The sequence below is a fragment of the Camellia sinensis genome, chromosome 1, assembly GCF_055761805.1.
Source record: "Camellia sinensis isolate YWXY chromosome 1, ASM5576180v1, whole genome shotgun sequence".
Classification (NCBI taxonomy): Eukaryota; Viridiplantae; Streptophyta; class Magnoliopsida; order Ericales; family Theaceae; genus Camellia; species Camellia sinensis.
In genome coordinates this window covers 251,702,746-251,728,946 of record NC_138961.1, presented here as the reverse complement: position 1 = coordinate 251,728,946, position 26,201 = coordinate 251,702,746, and the positions used below count along the sequence as shown (strand labels likewise).

Sequence of the window (26,201 nt, the reverse complement as noted above, 5' to 3'; positions counted from 1 at the left end):
GAATCATTCATGTTATAATATTCGTCAAGCATGTCATTCATTAAAAAAATGAGGTTAATTAGACATGTGTGGTCGTCCATGATTAGGCCCTTGCTATTTTTAAAAAAATTATTGACTATTTATTTTTTTTAAAAAATAAATGTGATTTTATTATGGGTTACAAATATCCAATTAATTTGATTTTTTTCATGAATAATTTACTCGACGAATCCTGCAATACGAATGGTTTAGATTATCGAAATAGATTTGGGAGACACCCACACAGAACACCTGTAAAGCACAACACCAACCCCGCTTCAAGGTCACCTCCCTGACTTGTATCCCATAATTACTTGTGTAACAAAGAGAATGTATGAACCAAAAAAAACTGAGGACTTGTATCCAATAATCACTTGTGTAACAAAGAGATTGTATAAACCAAAAAAAACTAGTTAAGAGGACAAAGCTCTGTATATACTCCGTTATTAAAAAATTAAAAATTAAAAATTCCTAAGCTACTCAGTTGCACTACAATTCAACTGTATCCCAAATGATGGGTAGGGCTGACCCTTGAATTAGGCCTAGGCCAGCTTAAAATATGGCAATGCAAACCGTTGTATTGACGTAGAAACAAAAGAGAGGTCTAATGGAGATGTTAAACTACTTTGTGTTACTAACCCAAAGAAACTACATAGAGGCACTAAGAGGATAATAAACACACATGAATGAAAAGACAAGAAGATTAAATTTGCAGCTTAAGCACTAATGTTCATATGATCAACAAACTCTTTTGCAAAACCAGGCTAAGGGTATATAACAACAGGCACTTCATATTCCAATGAGAATGGTGTGAATAAGCATGAAAACTAGATTTTGCTAGGAGACAACTAGTAACCAAACACAAATGCACCTAGTAATTCAAATTTTCCATTCTAAAACAGCAGATTATCTCATTTCCAAATATATAATTTCATATTTTCTCTATAATCATAATTCATCTAAAAAAAGATGTGGAAAAAATCATTATCAAATATCAATCAATCTAAACCCGATTTGTTTCTCTGCATACACCTAATCGTACAAACAAAGCCACCACCCAGAATAGAAAGAGGGGAAAATCAAAAGATGAGGAAAATGAAAATAGGAGCGAAAAAAAAAAAAAACCACCACCTCCTCTACAAATAGTTTACAACCTCCAATGCAAAAAGTAACCTCCAAAATGCTAGCTTTCCTGAAATATATTCATTTGGCATGCTTTAGCTGAAAAGCCAGAGTCGCTTTCCCAGTGGCATCTCAGGATTTTGAGAAGAACCCTTGTGTTAATGAAGAGAAATCATACTCTTTCGCCGACTGTGTAGGAGGAGCTGCAGATGGGATAGGGGATGCTGATGGCATTGTTCTGCTTGTTCCAGCAGGTGCCGCGCTGCTAATGGAAGCATTTTGCCCCATAGTATAAATGCTGCATTAGAGAAATGAAAAGGATAATAAATGTGAAGATTTGAAGGATATGGTAATCTTTCTTCCTAAATATGGTTCCTAAATTGCAGATCTACAGTCATATATAAACATTGCAGGGAAATTACAGAAACTCGACTCATCATCCTACTTTTATACAAAACAAGAAAAAGAAAAAGAAAAAGAACAAGAAAAAAGCGATAGTTATATTGTAAGCTTATTGGAGCTTAAAGAACTTTATGCAAATCCACGGGTGTCTACATAATAAACGTCATCCAGTGTTCTCTCCTTGCTATGCATTGTCGAGTAGAAAATAAGCGTTTTTTTTTTTAATTTTTAATTTCTGGTAGTAATTTTCCATTGGTGTCTTCATAGAAACTCTCTGTGGGTGTTTATACAGTCAGTGCCACAAAAAAATGAGCCATTGAAAATGCATTCATGCATTCTCTTCACTAAAAGTAATTGAGTTTGATACTGCTAAGGAAGGGACTGAGGGTGTGTTTGATTGGGGGGATTAGGAGGGGGGACTATCCACTATTTGGATTGTAATCCAAATAGTGCACCTTATCCGTCGTTTGATTTTTTTTTAGTCCGGCGGACTCCATGTCCCCCATATAGGGGACTATCCTGTCCTTGGGGGGGGGGGACAGAAAGTGGGGGACTAATCACTGTTTGGATTATATGCGAAAATGACCATTTTGACCCTCTACTATTTAATTATGTATTATATTTAATAAAATTCAATAAAATTTAAATGTCTCAATTTAAAAATAAAATAATTTTATTTAACTTTTTATTAATGTTTTATTTATTTAATTTTTTAAAATAATTTTTTATAGATATTTTATTGATGTTTTATTTTAAAATTTTGTTTATGTTTTATTTAATTTCATTGTTTAAATTTAATAGATGTTTTAATAGATGTTTTATTTAAACAATTAAATGTTTAATTTCAACAATAAATAATTTCATTTATTTAAATTATGTTTTATTTAAACATTTAAACATTTGTGCATCAACATGTTTATTAAATTATTTCAACATCTGTACATCAACATGTATATTTATTTAACATCTATTAAATTATGTTTTAATACGTCAACATTTGATTACATCTACATTTGTTAATTGTTAATTACATCAACATTTGTTAATTGTTTAAACATAATCTATACATCAACATTTATTTAATTGTTAATTGTTATTTGTTTAAACATAATCTGTACATCAAAATAATTTCAATGTTAATTGTTTAAATAAAAATTTAAACATTTAACCATTAGTATGTTTAATTTCAACAATAAATTTTTATTTGTTTAAATAAAAATAATCTATACCAGTCAAATTTTTTTATCAATATTAGTATGTTTAAATATCTTTAAACAAAATTTAACCATTAGTATGTTTAATGTTTACTAAAAATAATTAAAATATTAAAGATATGTTTAATATTGCTATTACATAGTAAACAATTGAAAAAGGGTAAAATAGTCTTTTGTTCATTTATCCTATCCAGTCCGTCCAACCAAACGTTGGATTCACTGAAAATAGTCCTATCCAGACATCTAATCCCATGAAAAAACAAACACAGGATACATATCCAATCCGATCAAATAGTCCGGGGGATTCACAGTCCCGGGATTCAAGTCCGATGGATTCTAATCCCCCATTTTCTAGTCCATCCAATCAAACACACCCTGAGTGTGTTGGTTGCTTATGAGCCACAAGAATTCATTTTTATCAAACTGGCTAATTTCGTTTGTTTACTGTAGGCATGTTTCGTTTCAAACTTCATTGACTGGAATTCTATTTATATTAAAATTATTTCTTCCGATATAATTTTATTTCTATATAGTGAGTATAAATAGATATTAATCTTAGGCCTTGTTTGATTAATAAGATTACTAGTGAAATGATTAATAATCCCATGAGTTAGTGTATGATTAGTTATCCAATTACATTAGTAAGACAACCATTTATTATGTATTTATTTTGTTTTTTTTTTCTTTTCATACTTGAAATTATGATCCCAACCCCTCTCAATATTAAAATGAGAATTGTTAGCATATCCATGACCACTCCTATCACTAGGTCTCTGCCATTGCATAAAAGCCTTTTCTTCTATTACTCTAGAAGGTGACATTGGCTTGCCATCCTTAGGAACCCATCTCTTCTCTTCATACCTTTAAAATATAAAAAATATGTATACTTAAGACTACGAGAAATTGACGAACCAGACAACAATGGTGCACTGTGCTTTACAAAGGAGAATAGTTAATAAAAGTAAAGAAATGCATGCTTTGTGCGTATGAAATTCTCAATCCCAACTCTGTCGTAATTAGGGGGTAACTCAGCTTCCCAATAACTATTTGACTTCTCATTTCCCATAGCTGTATAGAGGGAAGAAAAACCAAATTCAAATTCTCTTTTTATAGCATTGGAACAAAATCAAGCAAAAAAAAAAAAAAAAATTTGAACCGGGATACTTGAAGGCAAGCTTACATTGAATAAATGCAACCTGTTCAGGAAGCCATGTGTCCAGGGTAGCAGACCTCACCTGCAAAAAGACCTAGAGAGAATCCATTGATAAATATGCAAATAATAATTGGCGTTTGGTCAACCACATGTTTGTTGTGGAAAGAAAATGAAGAATATCTATTAGGATCACAAGGAATAGTTTTACAGGTCTGGTGTTGGCAAGTATACCCCAATGGTTGTGGATTAGTAAATTTGGTTTGAAATTCATGAAATCACCAAATGTTCATAATGTGAATAGCATCAAATTCTATAACTAAATTAAGTGGCCCAAGATTGTACTAAAATGCTTACACAATGTACTCATCCCACACAGTAACTATCACCATCAAAGATCATGTACTTGTTCTTCCTAGCTCTTGCTTCTCTACAGCCCGTCAACGAAAAAAAAAAAAACTCTTGTTGCTGAAATTGCATCCCATTTTCGTGCAAAAACAAAAACTATTAATTGTGAAATAACCATTACCTATCTTCAAAATCACCTAAACTGCCATTTGGACTCATATCCTATCAGCACTGTCACTTTAGATTACCGCAAAACAACAAAATAAAGAGATTCCCACATTAATTTTCTCTCTCATGAAAAACTAAAGTAATAAAAAAGACAAATAATTGAAGTACTTGTCTATGTCATTTAGAGTATCCTACTTAGTACACCTATGAATACAACAATCATTCCAAAATAGAAAAATGATTCAGTAGAAAAAAATAACTCATTACAAATCATAATCATAAAGTTCCCTATCCAGAAATGCATACCACAATTTTTTTTTTCAAGTAATGCTAATTTCCCTTTGACTTTGAAGTATATTCCAACATCCCAACATAATAATTTTTTTTCAGAACCGCCTTTAGGCAAAGGTAATTCATTGTTACATATCAAAATGAATTTGAATTTTGGTAAAGGTAATTTGAATTCATTGTTAAAGGTAATTTGAATTTTGTTTGCATAGCACTGCATAAATGCCCAAGTCCTTCAATAAAAAAAAACTGAAACAAATTTAAAATTCAGGGTCTGTTTGTTTTCCCATAGAGTGTAGGTGGAAAGATAATGAAATATTAATTGATAAACTTATGTACTTGCAATTCTTTAGCATTCAGTAACTAAAACTACTCATCACGAGTTCGTTGATAGAGATCAGTAGCATTCTTTTTACACTCCTCTCATTACACTCTCCTATCTCATCAATTCTTAATAACCCTAGAAATTGTCGTCTCTACCTAGACCAAAACGCAATAAAACTCAAACCCTAGCATAATTTTTATCTACAAATTTATACAATTCTCTTATCACACTTCCAATCATAGTTGACCCAAAAACCAAAATTCACATGCATAAACAATATATAGGTCAAAATAAAGAGACCCATCTTCCAATTGAAGACAACCAAAGAGGGGCAAAAAGAACTTCCATTTTTTTTCCATTACAGAACAAGAAAGTTAAAATTGGATTTAGAGAAGTATATAACCACAGAAAATTAGAAGGTAAAAATAAATAAAAAAAACTCATCTAGCTCAATGGTGCCCAAAATTTATACATCCATTCAAAACACACGAAGTGCAATATCTAAATTCTCAACATAAAGTTGAAATTTTGGTAGTTAAAATATTTGTAAATGCCCTTGAAGTTTTGTCAACATCTAAGTTCTCAACATAAAGTTGAAATTTAGGTAGTTAAAATATTTGAAAAATGCCCTTGTAGTTTTCTCAGCATAAACTTGAAGTTTATGAGGAAAGCATAAATGTCAAGTATTTTGATAAATGGCTCCTCCAACACACATCCAAGCAAATGCTGTAGAAAAAATAAAAGAATATGCATAGCAGCTTGTATAAAGGACATTGGTTCCAAAATCAACTCAATTATCATTCCACTTGTGATTGTTCAGTCATCATGGATAAGCAAACACAGTTTTTTTTTAGTCAGACATTTTTTCAAACAATTAGAGGACCCTTAATATCAAATAACATTTGCAGACTACCATCTATTACATATGTACATATATAGATAGCATGTATATAAATAATATGTAGGAGAGCATCTTGACAGGATAATACTACTAGGATGCTTGTTATATTTGATTCAAGGTTTAAGATATTGTTATTTTAACATGCTTCATAATTTTCCACTTTGAACTCCTTGTGTTGAGTTAAAGCTCAGATGGATACAGGACATTATAAACTTTGTATTAAGTAGCCCACAACTACATTTCTACTCCCACAAGAACTTATTAAATAAAATATAAATTAAGGTGAATTTAGGCATTCTAAACAATGCTAATGTTTAAAATTATAGTCAATTTGGTTTGAAATTCATGAAATCACCAAATGTTCATAATGTGAATAGTATCAAATTCTATAACTAAATTAAGTGCCCCAGGATTGTACTAAAATGCTTACTCAATGTACTCATCCCACACAATATCATGCCAATTTTGTATCATGCCAATTTCAGGGCATAACTATATCATGCCAATTTTATGATTCACAAGACCAAAAAGAAAAGGGGGAAAGGGGAGGGAAGGTAATACTTTAACAAATATGAGTTTCAAAGTTGCACCTCAGTCTCCTGTGTGCTTCTGTAAGTTGAGCTCGCATCATCCTCAATTGGTTGGATAATTCCTGTCCATAACAATTTAAATAAAAGATGTCAAAAAAGAAGTTCACTGGGATTCTAGCAATGAATAAGAACTCAAATTCAAAACATTACGGTGACAAAGGGCTAACCTCAATTGATTGAGTGCTGTGAAAGGAGGGGAAAAAAAAAACATTAGTTCTTTCACGAGGGTTAATCCCTTAAGATTTAAAAGATTCATCAAAATAAACACAAACCTTGAACCCAAAAAGTCTTGTATATTTACATCATGGTCCAACTTCTTAAAGGTTTTCTTCAATGCCTATATTCTCAAATAGAACACCAAAAGGCTTGAATGAATATGATATGTTTATCATTTCATATTTAATGAAAACAGAGAAAGAAAGAATGAATTGGTGTACTAGAGAACGGGCAATATTAATCTTACTTCAAGGCTCTCCAAGTTCCTGGTCATTCAAATAAAAATTATTTAGTGACATTGTGACAAATGCAATTCAAATTTAACCAAAAAGAAAAGAAAAGAAAAACAACTCTTCATCCTCATAGATTTAAAGCATATCTGTACTGACCTTTTTGTCCTTTCTTATTGTGCCAGTTGAGCGAATTTTGTAATAACCTCTTCAATGTTGCTGAACAAAAAAACACATGATTTCAAGAAATTTAGCCCAAAAAATTAAGAAATTTAGTTAACGCTTTAGAGCTCAACCTTTATTGTTAAAACCTCACTTTTGTATAATATAAACTAGCAAAAATGTCAATACTCCTTATTTGCAATCTTCCCAAAAATTTTGCTAGTTAAATTAGATGGGAAAAAAACTTAAATCAAAGGACACCAGGGTAGCTAAGATGATTTAGTTCTATGGATATAGATAAGATGGTAGCATCAAACGATCCATAGGGAAAAGTTGTTACTAATGGTCCATAGATGCAGAAGTAATTGTGGGGAATTTTATTAAAAGTAATAGTAGTCAGAAAACTATGAATTTGTGGGTGAATGTAAATCATATAACTTTCAATTGTTTGAGGTTTATGTGTCATGCATATTCACACCTACAAGTACTTGAAGAAATTGTTCATACACGAATGAAGAAATTGAAATTAATATCTGAATGGCTAGCAGATGGGAACGATTATGACCAAATGATGTTAACAAACTGTTCCATTTTGAACTCAAAATTATATAGATAATGAAAATTACAAAAGGAATAGAGAGGAGGAGCGAAAAGGGGGCCTTGTAATTACTGGGGTGGAAATGTTAGGGATAGCATTATCTAATATCAGTCACGTGCACATTGTGCATCCAATTCAATTCAAGTTAAATTCGATAATATGTTCCAAAAGCCTCTCTTGCCTTTAACCAAAACCCGAGTTTTTTTTTCTCTGTTTGTGTTTTCTATGATTATTATTATTTATTACTTTTCTATAGTTTTTAAGTTCCATGCAAATGACTTTTTTTTTTCTTTTCGTATTCATATTGCAAAAGCTTGGAGCATTCTTTGTATCACATAATTAGTATGAAATCCCGTAGGCCTCAAAAAATGGAGAAAAAGGCAAGTTGGGTTCCCTGTGAGCAGAACTCATAGGCATGTTCTTTCCAACAAAACAATCACCTTACCAAATAAAATTATAATAATTTTAACAACAATTAAAATAAACAATGTTTTTTTTAGGAAGGTAGGTCGGCAGATAATGTGGCCTGTAGTATATGCTTCTCAAATTCATTGTGCTATGCTGAAAATTATTATGCTGCCGCATATGGAGAGGTTATAGTATCTTCGACTATGCTCAAATATTATTGTGCTGCTGCACATGGTGGTCAACTAAGAAATGCAAAACAAATGTGTAAAGATGTTCTTTTTCCCCTAATTTGATCACAAATCTATGGAACACACCAAAAGATTTTATCAACAAAACAATTTGCAGGGATAATTAATTTTAAGCGGGGATTTCTTGCTAAATATATATTATAATACATTTAAACCACTACATGACAAATTTATTTTGTAATTCCAACAAACACACTTTTCCGTCAATTAAACAAACACATAAAGTGCACAGTTAAGAGTAGTACCAGTAACCCAAGAAACCCACATTGAGGACGACTATATCATACTTACATTTGAGCAGAAATTGAGAGAAAAATTAGGGCAAAGATGAACTGTCCATCTTCTGATTTCATTTCTAACGCGTTAATGTGCGTCGCCGCTTGGTCTTTCTCATCGCAATCAGCCCGTTCGAGATCGCTGTTCTGACGAGTCCGACGATAGTCCTTTGTAGACAAAGGTTCTGAAACAGTTGAGGAGAGTGTAGGGTCTGGATTTGAACATATGGCTTGTGGAGGGATTGGAGAAGATCGAAGGTAGGGTTAGGGTTTTGGATCCGACGACAAGAGTGGAGAAGACGAAGTAGACGACCAGTGAAAAGAATAGGAGAAAAGAGAGAGGGCGGTGAGGGAGGAGGTGTGGCAGCGGCAGTGGTGGTCGCGGGTGGCGGCACCAGAGCCGACGACGTAGGAGGCGAAAGATATAAAAGAGAGAGGAGAGTGAGAGGGAGTGTTAGGTTAGGGATTGGGGATTTGAGATCGTGAGAAGAAATGGGGGGGAGAGCGGGAAAACGAAAGAAATTTTTTTTTGTTAAATTTTTTTTTTTTTTTGTAGTTACTGATTTTTTTATTTATTTTTTTCAATTTTTTTTAGGTTACTAAGGTGGAAATTTTATTTGTTTCATTTTTATTTTACTGAAAAAATTTATTATTATTTTTTATTTGATAGAAGTGGCAGTAATATTTTAATTAAAAATATTTTCTGTTAAAATAAAGTTAATTTTTTGTGGTCAATGGAAAATATTTTTTTGTAGTCTATTTTTTTTTTGTTACTATAAATCAGGAACTAATTTTTTGTAGTAGAGGAGAGGGTGCGATAGTAGTGGTGAAGGTGGTGGATAAGAGGTAATGACGAAGGAGATTAGTGGCGAAGTTGTGGTAGTGGTAGAGGAGATGGAGTGTCGGTGGTGGTGGTGGAGGAGAGGTAATGGTAATAGTAGTGGCAGTAGTGATGGTGGTGATGGTAGTGGAGTGGTGGTAGTCGTAGAGGTGGAGTGGCAACAGTAGCAGTAGTGGTGGTAGTGGAATAACATTTGCAGTAGTGGTGAAGGTAGTAAAGGAGATGTGTGGTAAGAGAGAAAGATGAGTAAGAGACAGATAGAGAAAAGAGACAGAAAAGAAGAGAGACAGAGACAGAGTGTTATGCGAGAGAGAGACAAAATGGTCGCTAAAAGTACATTTTCTTATAATAGATCAATAAGTCCAGAGGGAGCTTGGTAAGTAAAAAATAGGGGAGGAAGAAAATGAGCAATACAAACACATAAACATATATTTGCAATTGATCAAAGAAACATAAATGTGAAGTACCAACGCAAAATACTCTTCGAATTACCAAATCTGGAAATTAACATATGCCCATAACGAAATATGGTGGCTAAGAGAGAAAAATGAAGATATTAGGGCACGATGGCAGGAAGCAAGAGAGGATGAAGAGGGACAACAAAAGCAATGGAAAGCGGGCTTACCGGTAGGATTGGCTGGTGGTAGCAATGGTTCGTGCGAATGTGGGGATTATGGCGACGGAATGGGGTTCCGTTGTATTCAGAGAGATGGTGCCTACGGTGGCATGGTGTCGTAGTGATTACAAGGTGGTGAAGGTGTGTGAGGTAGAGATTGCTAAGAGAGGGAGTCAGTTTGTGAGAAATTAGGGCAAAGAATAAGATCTAGAGAAAGAAACAGAAATCAACTTACCTGGTCAGAATGAAATACTCTAAGTTCGTGAATCGGCGGTGTCGACTTTGGATTTCGGGCAGTACAACGGTGGAATGGAGCAACAAAATCGTCCATGAGGGAAGAAGAATGAGAAGACATAGTCGTGTGAGAGAGAGGAAGAGAAAGCGACATGAGAAACGTAGGAGGGATTAGGGGCAAAACTTGGAGGGTCCCAAATTTTGAGAGGGAATTTCAAATTAATGTAAAATTTTGGTAATTACACACATTATACGATTAATTATACAACAAATTAATTAAGAAAATTAAATTATCGTTAGCTAATTTAAATGATAGTGACAATCACTTTTTTGCCAATGAATCCATTGATGACATCTCTCTTTAACTCGTAAGTTTTCCATTTACTCGCTAGTTCATCTTTGCCTTTAATTTTGTAATTTTTATTTCTTTAGTAGAAATTTCACTTTTTTAATAATTTCACCTAAATATTAAGGTTAAATTTCACTATTTGAAGATAATTAAATTTTACTACCTAAAATGATGGTATGTTTTATGATAATGATGACAAGGATAATAAAGGCAGTAGTAATAACAATAGTGGTGGTGGTGATGGTGCTGACAGTGACAGTGACAGTGATGGTGGTTGCAGCAATATTAGTGATGATTGTAGCAATTGTGAGGTTATAATGATGTATGTTGATGCTTGTGTATAAATATTTACAAATTCAATTAGCATTAAATAATTATGTAATTTTATGTGAGAAATTCGTCGTAATTTAAATGAATTTTATCCTACAAACTCAAACTCAATTGTAATTGGATTCAAATGGATTGGACAAAGGGTACCCGCCTCTTACACCAACACCGCAAAATTATGATAATAAATTTTAAATAATATATACTTTGCAAAAAAATATAAAAAATTTTATTTAGAATTATCTTCAGACTATGAAGCATGGGTATAAAAATTATCATTTACAATTATCTTGACACTATGAATTATCTTAAAACTAGTTACACACTATAAGAAATTGCACATTTGAAAACTAAATTTTTAATCGTTAAAAATCATTTTTAGTCGACTAAAATTATTTTAGTAGCCAAAGAATACCATTTGTCAACTAATAATTTAGTCGCCATAATTTTTCTTATAAATTTATTTTGAACTTTTATCGACTTAATTTTTAGTCGTAGATAAATTTTATCATTACTATGTTTTATTTAGTGATTAAAATATATAATCGCCAATTCTTTTTTCCATTATCGACGACAAATTAATTTTGTAGCCATACATCTAATTGACTCTTTTAGCTAGTAACCAAACCTTTTTGTAGGAAAAAGATTATAGTTTTTTTGGTGACTAAATATTTAGTCGTCAAAAATATCAACAGTTTTTTTGATGACTAAATTTTGAGTAGGCAAAAACTTCAAATTTTGTGGGCTACTAAATATTTACTCACCAAATAAATTTTATTTTTCATCTTTTTTTTTTCACTACAAATTATTTAGACACCAAAAATATTTTCTTTCTTTTGGCTACCAAATATTTAATCACGAAAAAGCCTTTATTTCCTTTTGGCTACGAATTGGTTAGTCGCCAACTTCACTTCTTTTTAGCTACTAAATAGTTAATCGTAAAAAAATTTCTTTAGTTTTTATTTTTATACATATATATATTTATTTTGTCACAGCCTGTATTTATTCTATGCAACCTGTACCTTGTATATAAAAATAATAATAACAATCCAAGAAAATTTAACTTTTAACATCAAATTCGAAATATAATAGAAATTTCATACGAATCAAGCATAATCCAACATAAAATAATAATTCTATACAAAACAGAGGATTATACAAAAATCATGTTTGCCGTACACAAAAAAAGAAATATCCACAATATCATGTCAAATGGTAATCTATACCATGCCAAAAGTAATATGTTCTATGCCATAAGCAATTTGTAGCATGCCAATAGTTATCTGTATGAACAATAGTAATCCAAAAAAAAAAACAAAGGACAACATAATAACAGATTATAAAAAAACAATGTCCTCCGCACAAAAATAAAGAATATCCACTTTTCCATGCCAAAAACCATCTGTAAAAATAAAATTCACATCTACATCAAAATACAATACATCCACATCTATTAATTCATTCCCTGTACAAATTATTAATATTTTCTAAAATACAATACATCCACATCTACATCAAAATTCACATTCAAAAAATCATATACCAAGGCACTGACCAGACAACTCGGATCATTGTCACCCACAATGAACAATACAGGCACCTTTATATTAGCAACGACAGATGGGTCAATTCTTGTGCCATAGAATGAAACCCCAATGCCAAAACAGGCACCCCCATCCTGGGTGAGCGCATCTATTAGTCGACCACCTCCAAAGAAGAATCCGATGATACCAAGCTTCTTTGAGATTCCTGCAGCTACAAACTCATCCATCATCCATTTCCCATGCCCCAAGCAAAATAGATCATATTTCCCATGCCCCAAGCAAAACCCTTCCACCTGGAAAAAGATCGTGTTATGTTACAAAGAGTTTCTGTTTGCTATCATGAATAACCCAAAAATTATTAGTGTAACGCCCTCAAAATAATAACATTAAACCCATCAAGTAAGACATGCATTGATATGTAAAAGTTCCACATTCTTCCATATATCAGAATTTCATTACATAAGTATTACATGTTAACAACAAAAGCAAATGCCCTATGGGCTTACAGCTTTCCAAGTTAACACTTGGTTACAACAAAAGAGTACTAACTCATTACACATTAAGCCCTTGGCTTGAATTACATGTAATACATCAAAAAGTAAACGACAAAAGTATGTCCGCCTCTAGCCTCCCAAGCTATGTCCTTGGAGGTGGCATGCTACCTGTACCTGAAAATGATATTCCCATATAGGGTGAGCCACAGCCCAGTAGAAATACACTAAACCAACCATGAACAATGACTAAAATATTAGCAATTGATAGATGGCCAACACTGATACATTCACATAAATCACATATTTATGTCATACGACTTATGAGTCCAAGTTACTTTCATTTTCCCCTTTTTCAACAGATAGGCTTATAAGCTCTATCCACATTCTCAACAGATATGTATAAAAACTATATCCCATATTCACAGATAAGCATATAAGCTATATCCACATTCTCAACAGATATGTATAATAACAATATCCCATATTCACAGATAAGCATATGAGCTATATCCACACTTCACAAAGATAAGCATATAAGCTCTATCTTCACTTCTCTAGACAAGCATATGACACTGCAGGAATTTTAACTTTTAGTGGCGTTTAAAAAACGCCGCTGTAAGTGTCTAAAACGCCGCCAATTCTTTTTGCGACGCTTAGCTCCGAACGCCGAGGACGCGGCCGTCGCTATAACTTTATGACGTTTTAAAAACGTCGTGATATTAATATAGGCGGCGTTTTTAAAAACGCCGTGAAATGTCCCACTAAACTCATGCTGACGTCATTGGCAACATTTAGCGACGTTTTGGAAAAACGCCGTTATATCTGCTTGCATAAATTTGACCGTTAGTATGTAAGGTTTAAGAGGCGTTTGTAAAAACGCCGTCATATCCTCTTTTTTTTTCTTTTTTTTTTTTTGAAATTAGGCTAATTTTATTTGATTGAACTAAAAAAATATAGATCATTCCAAATATAAATAACACCCAGCTCATTAACCCAAATTGTTTAATTCCATTTTATCCACATAATAGATAACACCCAGCTCACTAAAAAAATATAGATCATTCCATTTTTCCAAAAAATATAGCTCATTAACAGTTATTACAAGACAATTGAAGATCATTGTGCTGACATCCCAAAGGCCAAACATCTTGCCATTCGAATCAACACTGTTAGAACTGGAAGTGATCACAAAATTGTATATGACTAATGATTGGTAAATGAAAACAAAGCCAAGGTCACCACAACTCTCCATTTGAAGAAGGTATTTCTTATTCCCTCCTTGTACAACTGGGGGTACTTTTTGGAAAGGGAAGCACTGACATCCTGCCAAAGAACATATGTGATCATTCAGTCACATTTAGATTGGTTGCAAAAATAAATGACAAAAAAACGAAATGTGAAATAAAAATTGTGAAACACCCATAACCAACTTTATCCAAAAACAGGTTGACTTTGATATAAACTATATACTTAACATTGTGAAATGTGAAACACCCATAACCAACTTTATCAACCTAATATTGTAAGCAGCAATGGTGCATATATAGCATGCCATGTACCTATAAAAATTCTAGTAGAAAACTATGGTGTTTATAAACTTTTCATTGCTTTTGTTTATAAAAACACAAATAATGAAATAAAAATTTTGAAAAATGACACTAGACTATGTTAAGATGGATGGATTAGGTTTTTTTAAATCAGTATTGCCTAGTGATATTTTCTTGAGTGTGGGACCAACCAATGTAAGTAATACATTTCAAAGCATTGAACTGATTATGGGAAGAAATGAATGAACCCCTGTTTTTGGCCCACCGGACAGCATATGACAAGCGAAAGCACGGTCAAATACAGATCTGAGAAAGAAAAAGGAATAGGAAGATCATGTTTTCTTCACAATATAATTGCACCGCATCTACTATTTATTGTTACTCTTTTCTTTTATGCAGAATTGTTAAAATTTGCAAAATTGACCATTATTTTATTAGTATAGTATCATATATTTGTTTATTATCTTATATGAAACATTCAAAATCTAAAGTCAAATAATTATATATATACACACCCACATATAAAACAACATGAATGTTCACAATATATTGGTTCAGGAAGACAATTTTAGATGGTTACGTAACAGGTTTCCGATACAGAAGACGGTACAGATAAATTCTGAACTGGAAATCTTATTTATTAAATAAAAGCTAAACTTACTTACTTGACATGTTGAACTTTACCTCATCATCTTCACTTCTCAACCTCCCCGTCAATCGGGGCATAGAGATGTTGGACTCTAGGGAGCTTTCGAATTGCCTTCTTTGGTTTGTATGGGATTCTATTGGTGTTTGTAAATAATATAGATTCTCATCAGCCCCAACCAATTGGGGCTTTTCTTTGAGCACCAACAAGGCAATAATCCAATCTTAAAGATGATATAGAAAGAAGAAAGCAAATGAAATTAAAAACTCACAGTGCATCCACTGCTTATCAAAGCCTTGACAAAAACATCATTTGACAGTACATCCAATTTCTTCTGTTCTTCACCCTGAAAAATGAAACAGATGTGATCTATCGTAGTCTTTAAGTAACACATACCTTTCCTAACTCAACTCCCCACTGGTCAAAGGAGTTGATACCCCAAATGAAGCCTTCAACAGCAATTCTGTGTTCATAGAATGCCAGCAACTGAGGAAGACAGATCAAGATTTGTGGGATTAGATCACATAGGCAGATACGTTGACCACTTAGAGTTAGCAAGAAGACACCAGATATGCACCAAGACCAGAACCAACATCTGCATGTGTTGGATACCCAGTCATAGAGATTCTAGATATGCACTTACGATATAATCTCAATAGACCTCTTGGAACTTCAAACAGCTAAATGTGCTAAAGACAATAATATAAGACTAATTTGAAATTCTTGAAAACCTCTTATTAAAAGGTCAAGTGTCATGCTATACACACTACTCTACAGAAAAAGAAAAATAACATTATTGAACCACTCATTAGCAGCCTCAAATAAGAAATATTTTTACACTTCAAGAAGCATCAGACGTAACTAGTTCATGCATGAATTTACTATTTATATGGTCATTATCTGTAAGAACATTTACTTATTGGCAACTGGAGTACTATATATAAAACAGAGCATGAAAATTACCTGGTGAATTAATTGGTAAAAGCTATGCTGACCATTTGTTCCTGGTTCACCGAAATCGATTTCACCAGCCTCATAGGGAAGAGCCACACCATGAATTGATAAGATGCTGGGAGACATTCTCACTTTGCCTCATAGGGCAAATGAAACAGATGTGAAGGCTTCATCCTGCAAGATTGTGAAGTCGCCGTGAGCTTCAGGGTGCTTCGACTGCTCATTAAGAACATGTCTAGTAATCGTCATTAGGTCTGTCCTCTGTGCTTCGCCTGTGTGATCCATTAATCATGCTTCATTACTGCATCTACGAACAGGTTCCAAAGAAAGGAAAGATCTATTCAACAAATGAAGGAAATGCCCAGTATTGGGATGAACCAACCACAAAGTAAATGTAGCTAAATTTGGCAATTGTCATCTTTCTATTACCTTTAAAAGGCTAATAAATTTTCTTATATTCATTTAATTTCAGGTATGTTGAAAATAGCAAGTTCCCTAAGGATGGTTCATCACCAAAGTCCCTAAGATACATTGGAAGGTATACAGTTTTTTGGCATTACAAGTTTTATCGCCATGTCAGCATGTCAATCTGTGCCTATGTATCAAGGGTTGAGAGATCTGTGCGTATGTATTAAGGCTCTGATTCAACATAAGGTTTTCACTAAAAGGGCGCGTGTAGTTTACCACATTCGGAGGCGTTTCCATTATAAAACGGTGTCGTTTTTCTTAATAGAATATGCGGCGTTTATAAAACGCCGTTAAATACTAATAACAGTGACGTTTACAGAAACGTCGTTAACAAAACGCCATCAAATCCCCATTTTCCTGTAGTGACTGTACTGTTATTACTTGCAGATGTGTTATTTGTGGTCCTACAAGTTGCACCAACTTGCAAAATCAAAGTTAAAAGTGTCCACGATAATGCTTGCACTGAGTCTTTCTTGCAAGAGGCTGTTATCATAGATAAAGAGTAAGCCCCAAACCAACTCATTCACAAATCATTACAGTATTCTATTCAAACTCTAACAAATCTTACTTGCAGCATTAAACCTATGATATTGACATTGTGGGAGCAATTCGAGCCGAACAAGGGAACTGCAATTTCCAACATGCCAAGTCAATTTCCAATTGTGATTGGAATAAGATTAAAAGCAACAAACTATAATGCATAAAATTATACATGTTCATGTTATATAAGGACAAACAACAATGCATACAATTATACTCAAAATAAAGAATGAGAGCAAGGAGCTTTTACATCAAACTGAAATTTCAAAATAGTTAAATTTGCATTAAATTTGCAGTATAAGGCTTGACATCATTGTTCTTTTTCCATTAAATAAAAATGCTCTCAAATATGCCCTGCCTTAAGATGCACCTCAGTTCAACTGAGTAATGCATATGATAAAGATGCTCTCAAAGTTTGAAAACAGCATAGCACAAGCTGAATACATCTCAGATCAACCAACCACAGTACAAAAAACCTAACTCCATGTTTTGTGTATCAGCATTTTTCTAGCTAATTAAAATAGTAGAAGATTGCCAATACAAATGCAATTAAAATGAGTGAAAACACACAGCATGCCTTATAGTAAAATGTAATTAAAATGGTACTGTCTCCCAAGGAATTCTTTGGATATCTTTACCTCTCCTAGCTTGAGCAGCAGAAGTATCTGTCGTTTTATTATTCTAAATAGGTACCAAACAGTTAGTATTTCATATATCCTGAGCTTGATGGGAAAAAACATCTAAAACTTACTTGAAAAAAAGAGAGAAAAAACATGCCAATAGGAGAGAAATAAACAAGGAAAAGTGGTAAGACTTGCAGTTAGATAGCATATCATGACAACAAACTATGGTTCAAACTTTATAAAGTTTATATCACAAACCAAGTAGTCATATTCATCCACATCAGAGTCTAAGCCACCCATCTCTCTTCCACGAAACTCTTCGTCCATATCATCATCCATATCTTCCATTTCATATTTATCTGCCATGTATTCAGCATCATCCACTTGGTGATGAGACATGGTCTTCACAAGTGAACGTCAACCTAAAATGACTCAAAAACAAGTAACTCAAGAATTAGTAAAACATACACGATAGAACTTCAACCCAACATCGCATTGTTATGCACACACTCGGGTTACGTTGTTAACTCTAGTCCAAAGAAGTTCGATAGCACAAAGGCATTGGGTTTCATACTTAAGTCTTTTACAATTCTTAAAGCCAATTTTTATAACTTTAGTATGTCCAAAAAAGCTGAAAATTGTTCCCATTCTCAAACAAAATCAATGTCAACACACAGATTAAAAATAATAATAAAGCAGAAATTTATCAAAAAAACTTAAATTTTTACACACAAATCACAGGAATAGTATAAATTAAAAAACAATCGCAAACCCTACAAACAAAATGATAAGGAAATAAATTAATTTCCACGTAATAATTGAAAACCCATAAAAACTGATGAAGATCGATATTCCGCTGATAAAGGTCCAGAGGTCCAGCTTTTGCAAGATCAAACCAAAAAAAAACCATAGAATTACCTTTGAAATTGGGCGAATCAAATCTGAGAGCGAGGAATCCAGGATGGTTGATAATCACTTCCAAAAAACAAAAAGTTACAAGTCCATGCCAATGTAGGCCTTGAATACTAACCTTTGAGAAGAGGCTTTAATTTGGACTCCAACCAGTCAATGTTTTTCTCTAAGTAATCCATACAATACACAAGACCTAGTTGAACATGGTAGAAAAGAATTAGCTGTAAGGACATCTAGCTGGAAATTCTTTGCTCGAATTTAAGTCACTAGTATTTTCAAACATCAGAGATTTCTCAGAGAATAAAAGGCAACACATATGATCAAGTTTATAACCTTTCGCAATTTATTACTATATCTCAAACTGTTGCACAAATCAGTCAATCATACTTCTTTTTCTCTTTCTTTAGAAGTAATGAAAGCACTTTTAAAACAAAATAACAATCAGTAGGCCAAAAAAACTATTTTCAGCATACTGCACCTAGATTATGCAGATAGTGAACTTAAAGTGCATCATTTAAGGATACAACAAGAAATGAGGACAGAAGAGAATGGATAGACATGGGAATAGCCTCAAGCTGCATTGGCATGAAATAATTAAGAATTCATCAGATAACTAGTAAGAAGGGACTAATTATCTTATTAAAAAAAAAGAGGAAAAGAAATAAAGACGTTAGGCAAAATTGCTTTACAGGGACAATGTAAAGGGAAGTATTCAACCAGGGGTAAACGATTTATAATTTCTGGAAAATAAGTGGGCTCAGACAACAATTTTTTGGAAAAAATAGAGCCATACACACCAGACTATCAAGCTTTATTGGTGAAGTTATACCTCAAATGAATAGAAACGATTTTGCTTAAGACAAAACCCATAGTCGAAAAAGGACTACTATTACTCTGCTCAACTCCCTTTTCAAAATAAGATACTAAGGAGACTGCACATTGATTAATAGTGAAAATCCAATAGCAATTCAGATCCTCAGCTTAGATCCTTTCAACTCTAAAGATGATACAGGTAATGATGGAGTGAAAAGATAACGAAAGGAGAAGGAAGTGTTGTCAAACAGTTGAGTTAGGCCATTGCCGAGCCACCTAATGTTGGATCTTCAGATTTGGAAGTTTCAAACTCACTCACCAATCCCGGTAATTCATATATATACTTGTTAAAACTTAAAAATTTTATGTTAAGCCATAACAAATGTCCAAGTTGATTTGTTTTTCTTCACTACAAATGTCCAATGCAATAAGTGGGGTATGAATCCAACCAACAACCTTAAAAAAATAATTTAGTTTTCTTTATCCATGCTATCTCTAATTTCTAGTATTAAAAAATTAAAAATTTAAAAAATAAATTAAAAAAATACGAGGACTAAACATGATGGTACTAGGATTCTAGGATAGGGGAAGAAGCTTGAACTTGACTATGAAAAAATAAAAACAAGATTCAGATCATTAGAAGAGAAGCCACAAAAAATTTGAAGTAATTTGAGAGGAAACTGAGAGAGAGAGAGAGACGGTGGAGCTCACCTTAGTGAAATCAAAATCACCGGTGCAGATGGTGGTGGGGATGGAGCTTCGAAATCAAAATCGCTCTAAAATCACTGAATCTCTGAATCACTGCATCTCTGAATCTCTGCAAATGAGGATCAAGTAAGAATGCCTTAAAACATTGATTTCATAAATCTAAAGAGAGATAGAGATCTAGAGAGAGAGACAGAGAAAGAGAGAGAGAGAGAGAGACGGTGGAGCTCACTACCTCGCTGGTGCAGATGGTGGTGGCGATGGAGCTTTGAAATCGCTCTGAATCTCGAAATCGATCTGAATCTTCGAAATCACTCTGAATCTTCGAAATCGTCGGTGCAGATGGAGCTTCGATGGAGAAATGTGTGCGTGTAAGGGTTGAGAGAGAGAGAGAGAAATCACAGAGATCTTAGTAAAATAACCAAACTAGCCGATTGATCTTTCGAGAGATGAAGCCTCTTCCTAGAGTTATCAATAATCGCTGAGAGACAGAGAAAGAGATGTGTGCGTATATAATGGTTGAGAGAGAGAAAGGGCTCAGATTCAAAATAAGGGTTTCACAAAGAAGGATCAGCACGTGATCCTACCGCATTTGGAGGCGGTTTTCAACGCCTTCAATTATAATACGGTGTCGTTTTGGTTAAACAATATGCGACGTTTATAAAAACGCCGTTAAAAATTAAGAAAAGTGACGTTTAAAAAAAAGGTCGTTAAAAGAACGCCATTAAAACCTATTTTTCCTGTAGTGTGAGCTGTATCTACGGAGTTCATCCCCTATCTTCTCCCAATACTATCCGGTTTAGAGGTACATCCCCCATCTTCCCCTAAACCGCGGAGTACATCCCCCATCTCCTCCTCTACACATAACGTATACAAACACAATGGTTCTATATACAATCACTCAATATATACAGTTAATGTATTCTATCAACCGTCAAGTTCCATGACACATTCCATTGATTAGTTTCCGTTTGCCTAATCATCATGCATTGTCTACAACAATCACGACTATCCTCCACCGATAGCCCAAAGCAGTTATTTCTAAACAGAAAATAAATGCACAATAGATATTCAATCAACATTTCATTTCCTCATTTCTCACAATTAATTATCCCAGTTAATCAAACAATGTAATTAGGTCGTTATCCATAATTACCATTTCAACCCTTAGGTCCCATTTTCATCAATGATTCAACATTTATTCCATTTCTCTATGCCAAACAAGCATCTAGGTTTATTATAAATAAAACCCCAACTTTTGTAAAATAACACAAAAGCCCCAAACTTTCACAAAATTACCAAACCAACCCCAACATCTCAAAATACTAAAATTTAAAGACAAAATCTATAGAGAGGAGTAGGATATCCCTACCTCGAAGTTTGAGCCAAAAAGGAGATGAAGACTCGAAGATCAACGTGTTCCAAATCCAAACTTTTTCAGATTAAGTCGAAGCTCTCAACGCCCTCTATCTTTTTAACAAAGGCTCTAGGCTAGATTCACACTCTAGGGAGATCAAATCTTAGAGAGAGTGTAAGTTTAGAGAGAGAGGGTCTCGGATCTAGGGTTTGATCAAAAAAGAAAGCGAAAAACTGAAGTTCAAAATCGCTACTGTCCGCTGATATAAAACACGCTCGCTCGAGCGAAGAATTCGTCGCTCGAGCGAAGAATTCGTCGCTCGAGCGACCAGACACAGAAAACTCTCGCTCGAGCCAAGAAGTTCTCGCTCGAGCCAAAAACTCAGAAGTGCGCTCGAGCGAAAGAATGCTCGCTCGAGCCAACAACTCAAACCCTCAGGTCTGCAACCAGAAGCTCGCTCGAGCGACAGACCTCTCGCTCGAGCGAAGAACAAACCAGACCGCTCGAGCCAAGAAAAACTCGCTCGAGCCAAGAAATGCAACTCTCAGGTCCAGAACCAGACGCAATCGCTCGCTCGAGCGAAGCCACTCTGGCTCGATCCACCAGACACAAACTCAACTCTCGCTCGAGCGACCAACTCCTCGCTCGAGCGAAGGTCCAAAAATCTGGGCAGCAGCACTAGGCTCCCAAACACAACCAACCTGTAACAAACCTTCCCAACGCATCCTATAACTCAATATACAAAGTAAAGAGGATGCAAACAAGATAATAAACAACTACCAACATCTACGGACACATGTCCGGATCACTGTACAATAAGGGTAAACCCGGGATCACTATAATTAGGGAGTCAATTTCCACCTAACAAATAGAACAGATACAACTCCATTCTAGTTTAGTGAAACAAAAATATCAACTTATTTGTATTTTTGGGCTTTGTCATGTGCTGTGAGCTACACAAATTCAACACCAACATGGAATAGTAAAGAATTTGTCCACAGCAGCTGCAAAATATATCTTACACGGTACGAATTTAGAGCCAAAATCAAACAAATTCTTAATTCCTTTAATTTTTGTTTTTAAACCTAACTCAATTTCTTCATCTTCTTTCTAATTTACCAATATGACATGCAAATTAAACCTAATTTCTTTCCAATTAGATGAAATTGAGCCTAATCATTTCTTGATTTTAATTATTAGATAATTAATCTACAACAATCAAGCATGTAATCCTTACCTAGAGTTCCTAATTGATAATCTCTTGAGTCAAAGTGATTTACATCACCTCTTGAGCTCCCAGCACACACACACACCCGTGCACTCTGTGGGTGATGGAGATGCTTTATAAGTCCACAAGTTGTCAATCTTGAACCAGAATAGGGCACACATTCACATATATTCACAAGTACGTATATAAAATTTTCAAAAAAAACTGGAGAAGTTAATGCGATTAGATTCAATGTTTGATTAAGAAACACAAATAGAAGTCCAAAATATCGAAATTAGAATGTAGACCAAATCAAAATCCAAAACCTAAAATGTATAGGCCATAATATAACATATCTTTAAAAATCCAAAACCTGAATTCACTGTTTCTTTTCAATAAAGAGCTTGACAAGTGTAGATTTCAAAAAATCCAATACATACATAGACAGATTGAAAGAGAGAGAGAGAGAGAGATTACTGACTAAAATGCAGCAACAATGAAATGAATACCATTTATCTTTAAAAAAAAATGGATCAGCGAAAAAAGAACAACTTTATTGATAGCAACAATCATACAAAACGTACATCAATAAAGCAATGGTTGGTGAGGAACCAACACCAAAGAAAACAAACAAAGCAAGCAAACTCCCCCACCTCAACCCAGCCTACAACAAAAGAACAAAACCAACACCTGCACTGAAATAGAAAAACAGAGGATAGGATCCCAAAAATACCAAGCAACTCCACTGCCAAGTAGCCAGCCGAAGCAGAAGGATCCCCAAAATAATTATGTCCTTCTTGATAAAGCTATTTTGTTGAAAAGTTAAGAGTTTACCATAAGGATTGGACATCCAAGCTACTTTTATTTTGTGCAAATAATTGCTCTAATGTCTCTAAAGCATATTTGCTTTGGCCACTCAAAAGAGAAAAGGATGCCTAGCATAAATATTTTCACATCAGTAGAAACTACATATGAAATACGGGAACAAGTTTAATGGATATAAGGCCGAGTCAGAGATGCACACTGGCCATGTATAAGGCAAACAATAAAACACCATTTTCTAAATATAATACATCATTTAGAGTTAAGAGTTTACCATCATTTTCTAAAACATCATTGCCTAATTTTTTAATGCAAAACCCTAATATGTGAAGGTTGGAATATGAACCTGTTGAATCTGCTGAATGAATAACAATATAATGAAATCTTAATTTGATAACTTTGATAACTAAAAATATAATGAAATAACTTTGATAACTTTGAAACCTCCAATACCAAAATGACAAAATTCATACTTTGATAACTAAAAATATAATGAAATCTTAATTTCAACATCTCTAGTATGCTTCTTATGTCATGAAAAACTTCTATAAATTCCTACTTTTTGGTAACCAAGTACCCACAAACAAACCTTAATTTGTGGATCTACCACCTTAAAATTCTCATTCCTTGCATGTGTGTTTCTACATATATAAATATGATTGATCTTGAGCTGGACTCCAACATAAAAAGCATACTAGACCAAAGACTAGTATGTTTCAACATCTCTAGTATGCTTCTTTTGATGCATTTATCTTCCATATGCCCAAAGACTTTACATTTTGAGGACTTGGATGGAGTCCACAGGTATTGAACCCCAATCTCAACACTCTGATCTTCATATTTGATTAGAAAATCAGTAGGAAGAGAAGAATCCAATCCTATTTCCACTCATATTTTAGCAAATGAAATTCCAGCACTAGCAATCCTACTAAGCCCATCATCAAGGAATGTTAAACAACTTAATCCAAGTCAGAATTCTATCAAGCCTCTCCTTAGATAATTTCATCATATTATGCCACTTTTTCAGTACAAGAAAGTGCCCCCAAAAAATAATAGTAAAGTCTTTAAGCTGCTAAGGCAACCTTAACCATGGAGTCTAGGTTGTCAATTTGGGCACTTGGGTTGTTGTTTTTCACATTGGTGGTTGCTGATAGTAATAATAGTAATATTACTAGTAATGGTTCAAGAAACTGCAAGTTTCCTGAACCATGGACTCAGTTGCTTATTTGATCCCATTGGGCCTACAATCTCCTCAATGGATAGCTGGACTGGTGATTGATATTTTGTGATTTGGGCTTCATCTTGTTTCCATTCACTTCTTATGTGGTTCAGACCTCTAATTAATCCCTTGAAGTTGGCTTGGTCCAACATCACATTTAAATTAATGTTGGGCCTGTGCAGATCCGAATTGCTTATGCTCTTCATAAAGCCCACGGAAGGCCCACACCCTGTAACACTATTACTGCCCCTCTTATTGTTTTGAATCAAAACCCTGTGCTTGCCTTCCTCTTTTCCCAAACCTATCCCAGTTACTCTTAGGTCTCCCACTTCATAGCACGTTTCATTAACTCCGACAACGGTTTTCTACCAATCCTGCAGTATCTCATGCACATCATAAACAGATGGCACTTCTCTTCCCAGCCACCAACGCCATTGATTTATTACCAGCACTTGGCAAGTACTCCTATCACCCTCAGCATGACAAGCTCAATTTACCTTTGAGAATAGTTTTGTTCAATCATTCTATGTGTCAAGTCTGCATGAAACTATGAGGCATGGAAACTTGCCTTCTATGGCTAGGGAAATTGGAGACCAAATAGTACCAAGCAAGCATCATAGAGGACAAAAGACCTCTCACCTTGATGGTGGGTAGAGATGGACCGACAAAGGGGCTGGTAGGGGCAGTGTCAACCCAAACCAAAAAACTCATTAAATATTATAATATGGCCCATGTCCATGTTCATGCTCATGCTTCTTAGCTAACAGTGATGGTAACTCAAAAAAAAAGCATACAGCTCTGAGCATCATTGCCTTAGCTCCTTATGGTACCCTCCATACATTGTTTACCCATTTTTAAAGCTCTACCTTCTTCAACAACGACAAACCCATTCTTCCAAACCTACCCACTTGACCATTCCATATGAAAGACATTGTACACCTACAAGATCCCTCATCCACCTTCACTCATATTCTGTCCTCTGCTGCCCTTTCTTCACCCTCCCAAAAAGATTTTTGGCAGCCCATCCTTCAGCTTCTAACCTTCCCACTGAACTCCTTGATCATTTCCCCCACCACAAGCCAACCACCTCCACCTACATCTCTGGATTCTTAAGCAAACTCTACCTCTCTTTCTCAATAAATGGCCACTTCCAAATATTTCCCTAACATTACTGACAAGGCTTCGGCAAATGATGCATCTGCTGTCCATTACAGGCCACCAGAATGTCCGGAACACTGACCCATCTACAGCTCCCTGTGAGACATCACACATCATCTAGTACAACCATCACAACTCAACCTGTGTTATCTTTATAAAGCA

The 26,201-nt window shown here is 34.3% G+C and overlaps 4 long non-coding RNA genes across 4 annotated transcripts; 1 reads left to right on the top strand and 3 right to left on the bottom strand.

The window, feature by feature from the left end:
- Window positions 1–904: 904 nt before the first annotated feature.
- LOC114292612 (uncharacterized) lies at window positions 905–9,708 on the bottom strand. Its single transcript, XR_014348959.1, has 9 exons — window positions 8,680–9,708; window positions 7,132–7,191; window positions 6,990–7,008; window positions 6,799–6,863; window positions 6,694–6,709; window positions 6,498–6,588; window positions 3,937–3,991; window positions 3,734–3,824; window positions 905–1,402 (listed from the first exon to the last, which is right to left on the bottom strand). It is a non-coding gene; the product is annotated as an uncharacterized LOC114292612 (long non-coding RNA).
- A 4,404-nt stretch (window positions 9,709–14,112) lies between these two features.
- On the bottom strand, window positions 14,113–14,944 carry LOC145806190 (uncharacterized). Its single transcript, XR_014348936.1, has 2 exons — window positions 14,807–14,944; window positions 14,113–14,391 (listed from the first exon to the last, which is right to left on the bottom strand). It is a non-coding gene; the product is annotated as an uncharacterized LOC145806190 (long non-coding RNA).
- A 1,384-nt stretch (window positions 14,945–16,328) lies between these two features.
- On the top strand, window positions 16,329–17,117 carry LOC145806193 (uncharacterized). Its single transcript, XR_014348941.1, has 2 exons — window positions 16,329–16,603; window positions 16,688–17,117. It is a non-coding gene; the product is annotated as an uncharacterized LOC145806193 (long non-coding RNA).
- LOC145806188 (uncharacterized) lies at window positions 16,352–20,648 on the bottom strand. The gene is made up of 6 exons (XR_014348934.1): window positions 20,512–20,648; window positions 20,283–20,388; window positions 18,877–18,951; window positions 18,105–18,268; window positions 17,252–17,310; window positions 16,352–16,487 (listed from the first exon to the last, which is right to left on the bottom strand). It is a non-coding gene; the product is annotated as an uncharacterized LOC145806188 (long non-coding RNA).
- Window positions 20,649–26,201: the final 5,553 nt, after the last annotated feature.